The sequence below is a fragment of the Zea mays genome, unplaced genomic scaffold (assembly GCF_902167145.1).
Source record: "Zea mays cultivar B73 unplaced genomic scaffold, Zm-B73-REFERENCE-NAM-5.0 scaffold_382, whole genome shotgun sequence".
NCBI lineage: Eukaryota > Viridiplantae > Streptophyta > Magnoliopsida > Poales > Poaceae > Zea > Zea mays.
In genome coordinates, this window is record NW_023367017.1 from 4,739 (window position 1) to 11,848 (window position 7,110).

The window sequence follows — 7,110 nt, forward strand, 5'->3', positions numbered from 1 at the left end:
ATTGAAGTTTTTCTATTTGGAATCGTCTTAGGCCTAATTCCTATTACTTTAGCGGGATTATTCGTGACTGCGTATTTGCAATACAGGCGTGGGGATCAGTTGGATCTTTGATTGAGTAATATTTCTTTTTTGATTGACCTCCTCTCTGGTCTGGAGGAGGTCAAATTGGAGTTGCAATTCTACTTTGTTTTTTTTTAAGTTATTTTAGTTTCGACATAAGATATATGGAATCACGCTCTGTAGGATTTGAACCTACGACATCGGGTTTTGGAGACCCGCGTTCTACCAAACTGAACTAAGAGCGCTTTCAAAACAAAAAAAAAAGAAAATCCTTTTCTATTCCTAACGTGTCTCACGTCCGTATAGTATCCACAAATTCAAGTTATACCCACTTTAATCGATCTCCCCACTACTGCCCATAACGAAGAGAGAATTAATAGGTAGGGATGACAGGATTTGAACCTGTGACATTTTGTACCCAAAACAAACGCGCTACCAAGCTGCGCTACATCCCTTTTCCAAATTGTTGTACAATGCCATTGTACACAATTCCTTTCTTGTTTTCCACATCGTAATTTTCTTCTATTTCTTTATCCATATAGAACTTTCTTGTCATTTCTTGTTTTTGGTCTCATATAATCAAGGAAGGGGTATAAACTAAAATCCAGTCAAATTTCACCTATAAAAGAAAGACTACTATTCCTTAGTAATGTATAGGAAGAAGGGGTCATCTTTTTTAGGGATAGGAAAATCTCGTCTATACGGTTCATTCTATATATATATAATATTTATTTTGTTTTTTTAGTTAGGAATTTCGCCTAAACAAAAGAAATACAAAGGATCTTGGGCAAGAGTATCTGATCATATATGTATTCCAATACGGAAGGAGGATTTTCAATGCGGGATATAAAAACAATCTCTCTGTAGCACCCGTGCTAAGTACTCTATGGTTTGGGGCTTTAGCAGGTTTATTGATAGAAATCAATCGTTTATTCCCAGATGCTTTGTCATTCCCTTTTTTTTAATTCTAGTTATTCCTATGCGAGAGATAGAATTCTTCGTGACATGACGAAAATTTCCCCTTTTTGAATTCTTTTTTAGTATATGAAGCAAAAAGAAAGAAAAGATGGATAAGGATTGTATTCTTTAATTATTTCTCTATGTTTTATTACTTAATTTACGAATTTCAAAAATTTTGTATTCTATTGGATTGGATTTGTTCGATAATTCGAAGAATTACAACAAAATCTTTAGAAATCACATTTTTAGTTAGGAACTTCTATGGATTTTATTCTTCTTCTTTTCTTTGGATCCAAAATAGAAGAATAAAAGAATAGGTATAAGAATTAAGTTAAGTCGATCCAAAAAGGAAAGGAGGTTCATGGCCAAGGGCAAAGATGTTAGAATCCGAGTTATTTTGGAATGTATTAGTTGTGTTCGAAAGGGTACCAATAAGGAATCGACGGGGATTTCTAGATATAGTACTCAAAAGAATCGCCACAATACGCCCGGACAATTAGAATTAAGAAAATTTTGTCGTTATTGTCGCAAGCATACCACTCATAATGAAATAAAGAAATAGGAGCATCGTGTGTTCGATTTTTCCAAAGAACAGAAAGAGTAAGAACTTCTTATTAAATATATAGAACATAGATAGAATACTAAATACAAATCAACTCATCTGATTTTAGGTAGATATTATTTCATATGTATAGAGGGTTTTTATTTTTATATATTTGGATTTTTTATATTTTTATATAGTATATTTTGATTTAATCAATTTATATAGTATATTTTGATTTAATCAAATAATATATGGACCAAAGAAAGACTACTTCTTCTGGTTCTGGATCAAAAATTAATAAAAGAAAGAAATCCATTTTTTTTTTCAAATTTTAAAATAAGGAATAAATCATGTATATATCTAAACAACCTTTTCGTAAATCTAAGCAACCCTTTCGTAAATCCAAACAAACTTTTCATAAATCTAAGCAACCTTTTCGTAAATTCAAACAACCTTTTCGTAAATCTAAGCAACCTTTTCGTAAATCCAAACAACCTTTTCGTAGGCGTTCTCGAATAGGCCCGGGGGATCGAATTGATTATAGAAACATGAGTTTAATTAATCGATTTATTAGTGAACAAGGAAAAATATTATCTAGACGAATAAATAGATTAACCTTGAAACAACAACGATTAATTACTCTTGCTATAAAACAGGCTCGTATTTTATCTTTCTTACCATTTCGTAACTATGAGAATGAGAAGCAATTTCAAGCCCAGGCAATTTCAATAATTACTGGTCCTAGACACAGAAAAAATAGACATATTCCTCAATTAACACAAAAGTTCAATTCCAATCGAAACTTAAGAAACTCCAACCAGAATTTAAGAAACAACAATCGAAACTTAAGTTCCGATTGTTGATGTTTTATTCGAAAGACTCAGACTCATATATAAAGTAAAGTAATCCAATTTGGATTCTTGTGTTTGTTATAAGAAAGAAAAATGGGAAAAAATAAATAGTTTTTTTATTTATTGCAACATGCTCGTCGATTCCTACCACTTAATCTTAATTTATTGTATCTTCCCGGAGTTCCCTCTCCGGGAATTCGGTTTTAATTATTCCTGTATATTACTTTTTTATCCTTTAATTGATGATCCTTATTTTATTGGAAATCGTGTAAAGATTATTTGGATTTGATACAGCTACTTGTGCAAGCATTTTACGATTAAGAATCAATTCCTTCTTGGACAGATTGTGTATTAATTTACTATAACTATTGAATACGTTATATACCCGTGTTGCTGCGTTTATCCGAGTGATCCACAAACGACGAAAATCCCTCTTTTGCCTGCCTCTATCTCGATGAGAAGAAACAAAAGCTCTTCTTACTTGTTGAGTAATCACTCGATTAAGTCTTAAATGAGCCCCCCTAAAGTTTGAGGCAAATGAACGCATTTTTGTTCGTCGTCTCCGAGCTATATATCCTCGCGGAACTCTGGTCATTGAATCAAATTAACCTTAATGAATAACTAATGATTTCTCTTCTTTTAACCCTCTTTTTTCCCATTAATAACTAAACGGATTATTCCGATATATAAAATATTAATTCCAATGGCTTTTGCTACTATAACCTTCCCAACCACGATTTTTTATTCTATTTAGTTATTTCGCATAGAAATAACAAATTCTAACGATACTAAAAAAAGTGGGTTCCATCGTTTTTATGGTTCCCTTTTAAACGGCGAGGCCCTCTCTATACACCGGAGCCCTTTCTTTCATCAAAAGGTATTGTGAACTTGTATAGTTCACATTCTTTGGCTCTACCTATCCATTATAGAGTAAATAACTCTTTTCACAATAAGAGTTATTCATACAGTGACGGTATTTAATTATGAAAGTTGGCTAAGTAGCTGACCCTTTAGTCCGTTCTTTTAAGATAAAGGAGCATAAGCCTTTTTCTTTTTATTACTATTTCCTCCGCTTAATGGATAACCATTTGTTACCAATGGGGGAATTGCTTCTTCCAATCTAGATGATTGGATTTGCACCAAAGGAAACCATAAATTCCATATACCATAGAAATCTAGGATAGAGCTTCTCTATCCTATTCATTGGTACCGACGGATCATAGGATACTTCAAAATTTTATTATTTGTTTGAACTCATGATCTGAACGAGTCGCACATACACCCTAGCACATGTTCCTCGACGCTGAGGACATCCCTTAAGCGCGGCCGATTTTCTAGCATTTCGTATTGGCTGTCTTGCATTTCTAATAAGTTGTTTAACCGTTGGCATGTCGTATGTATATATAAAATGGATTGGTTTAGATCGATCTTAACCTGATGATTCATCATCATGAAGTATTTCTATTTTCTATAGCATAAAACCCGAATTTAGGTTTGAGATAAATTTACAAGAAATCCACCCACTACCAATCCTTAAACATTTCTGGAAACCACACTGGATCAGTATCGCAGTGCTCGTCAATCATTTCATCCCCTACAATATCGACAAGTCCATAAGCTTTGGCTTCGTCTGCTGACATAAAAACATCCCTTTCCATGTCTTCGGATACAACCCAAAAAGGCTTGCCTGTTCTTAGTGCATAAACCCTTGTGATCATTTCGCGAACTTTGTGTAACTCTTCCACTTCTAGTAAAAATTCTGGTGTCCTTGCCCGATAATAAGCACTAGCAGGTTGGTGAAGCATAATCCTAGCGTGAGGGAATGCTATACGCTTGGTGGGTTCTCCTCCAAGCAGAATGAAGGAGGCCATGGACGCGGCTATTCCGAGGCATATTGTATATATATCAGGTGTCACCGTTTGCATCGTATCAAAAATCGCCATTCCTGAGATTAGCCACCCGCCAGGGGAGTTTATAAACAAAAAAATATCGCTATTTCCATCTTCTATACTGAGATATACCATCAGACCTGTAATATGATTTGTGATCTCGCAACGAATCTCTTGACCTAAAAAAAGTGTCCTTTCTCGATACATAACATTGTATAAGTCAACCCAAGTCGCTTCTTCATCTCCGGGAATCCGGTAAGGTACTTTTGGAACACCAATGGGCATATTAGATTAATATTATTAAATTTAAGTAAAAAAACTACACTTTAATATGGAAACGTAAGAATGGAAGAGAAAGAAAGAATCCGCAGTTTATTATCTTCATTTTTTTTTTCTTATTCTATAAGAATACTATAGATTCTATTAATACATAGATTGAAATATTCTACATATAAGGAAGGTAAAACAGATTGAATAAAGAAAAAAGAATCCGTGATTTGAATGATAAACAAAGAGGGATGAAGGATCTATTCTTCGTTTTTCCAAATAGCCCAAGCTACCCATTGCATATTGGCACTTATCGAGTATAGAATAGATCTGCTTCTCTTTCTTCTTACAAACAGAATTGGCTTGTTATTTTTAATGGAATGAAATAAATATTCACGCTTTCTGACATAGAATCCCCTAGAAGGGTTAGGTACATAGAATAAGTATGGATAGTCTTTTCCAATGCGATAAAATAAAGCGACATCGTGTCTATTTTTCTTTGCTAAAGGGGTATTTCCATGGGTTTGCCTTGGTATCGTGTTCATACTGTCGTATTGAATGATCCGGGTCGATTGCTTTCGGTGCATATAATGCACACAGCTCTAGTTTCTGGTTGGGCTGGTTCGATGGCTTTATACGAATTAGCGGTTTTTGATCCCTCTGATCCTGTTCTGGATCCAATGTGGAGACAAGGTATGTTCGTCATCCCCTTCATGACTCGTTTAGGAATAACGAATTCGTGGGGTGGTTGGAGTATTTCAGGAGGAACTGTAACGAATCCGGGTATTTGGAGTTATGAAGGTGTGGCAGGTGCGCATATTGTGTTTTCTGGCTTGTGTTTCTTGGCAGCTATCTGGCATTGGGTATATTGGGACCTAGAAATATTCTGTGATGAGCGGACGGGAAAACCTTCTTTGGATTTGCCCAAGATCTTTGGAATTCATTTATTTCTTGCAGGGGTGGCTTGTTTTGGCTTTGGTGCATTTCATGTAACGGGTTTATATGGCCCTGGGATATGGGTGTCCGATCCTTACGGACTCACTGGAAAAGTACAAGCTGTAAATCCTGCGTGGGGTGCAGAAGGTTTTGATCCTTTCGTTCCGGGAGGAATAGCTTCGCATCATATTGCTGCGGGTACTTTGGGCATATTAGCGGGCCTATTCCATCTAAGTGTCCGTCCGCCTCAACGTCTATACAAAGGGTTACGTATGGGCAATATTGAAACTGTACTTTCCAGTAGTATCGCTGCTGTTTTTTTTGCTGCTTTCGTAGTTGCCGGAACTATGTGGTATGGATCAGCAACTACCCCAATCGAATTATTTGGGCCTACTCGTTATCAGTGGGATCAGGGATACTTTCAGCAAGAAATATATCGAAGAGTTAGCGATGGGTTAGCCGAAAATCTTAGTTTATCAGAAGCTTGGTCTAAAATTCCCGAAAAATTAGCCTTTTATGATTATATTGGTAATAATCCGGCAAAGGGGGGATTATTCAGAGCAGGCTCAATGGACAATGGGGATGGCATAGCTGTTGGATGGTTAGGACATCCCGTCTTTAGAGATAAAGAAGGACGCGAGCTTTTTGTACGTCGTATGCCTACTTTTTTTGAAACATTTCCGGTCGTTTTGGTAGATGAAGAGGGAATTGTGAGAGCGGACGTTCCTTTTAGAAGAGCAGAATCCAAATATAGTGTTGAACAAGTAGGCGTAACGGTGGAGTTCTATGGTGGCGAACTTAATGGAGTAAGTTATTCTGATCCTGCTACTGTAAAAAAATATGCGCGGCGTGCTCAATTAGGGGAAATTTTTGAATTAGATCGAGCTACTTTGAAATCAGATGGTGTTTTTCGCAGCAGTCCAAGGGGTTGGTTCACTTTTGGTCATGCTACCTTTGCTTTGCTCTTCTTTTTCGGACACATTTGGCATGGCGCTCGAACCTTGTTCCGAGATGTTTTTGCTGGTATTGATCCAGACTTGGATGCTCAAGTGGAATTTGGAACATTCCAAAAAGTTGGAGATCCAACTACAAGGAGACAGGCAGCCTGATACCACATTGCTATGGTATCTTTCACCTCCATTTTTTGTTTGATTTGACATGAGGAACATCTCCTGTCCTTTCTTTGACTCTTTTTCTTTTTTTATATGGGAAATGATCCCAAATGATAAGTGAATAGGTGTGGAAGTTATAATTGTAAATAAACCAGGATCGAATCTATGGAAGCATTGGTTTATACGTTCCTTTTAGTTTCGACTTTAGGGATAATTTTTTTCGCTATCTTCTTCCGAGAACCACCTAAGGTTCCGACTAAGAAATGAAATAATTTAATTGAAGTAAGAAGTCCCCCGGAGGGGAGACTTCTTACTTCAATTAGTCCCCATGTTCTTCGAATGGATCTCTTAATTGTTGAGAGGGTTGCCCAAACGCGGTATATAAGGCATACCCAGTAAAGCTTACAAGTAAACCAGATATGGAGATGGCGACTAAAGTTGCTGTTTCCATTTTTATAGAATTTCAAGATTACAATGGATCTATGAAAAGA

At 36.2% G+C, this 7,110-nt stretch overlaps 2 non-coding genes across 2 annotated transcripts; both read right to left on the reverse strand.

The window, feature by feature from the left end:
* Positions 1–231: 231 nt before the first annotated feature.
* TRNAW-CCA (transfer RNA tryptophan (anticodon CCA)) lies at positions 232–305 on the reverse strand. The gene has a single exon. It is a non-coding gene; the product is annotated as a tRNA-Trp (tRNA).
* A 136-nt stretch (positions 306–441) lies between these two features.
* Positions 442–515, reverse strand: TRNAP-UGG (transfer RNA proline (anticodon UGG)). The gene has a single exon. It is a non-coding gene; the product is annotated as a tRNA-Pro (tRNA).
* Positions 516–7,110: the final 6,595 nt, after the last annotated feature.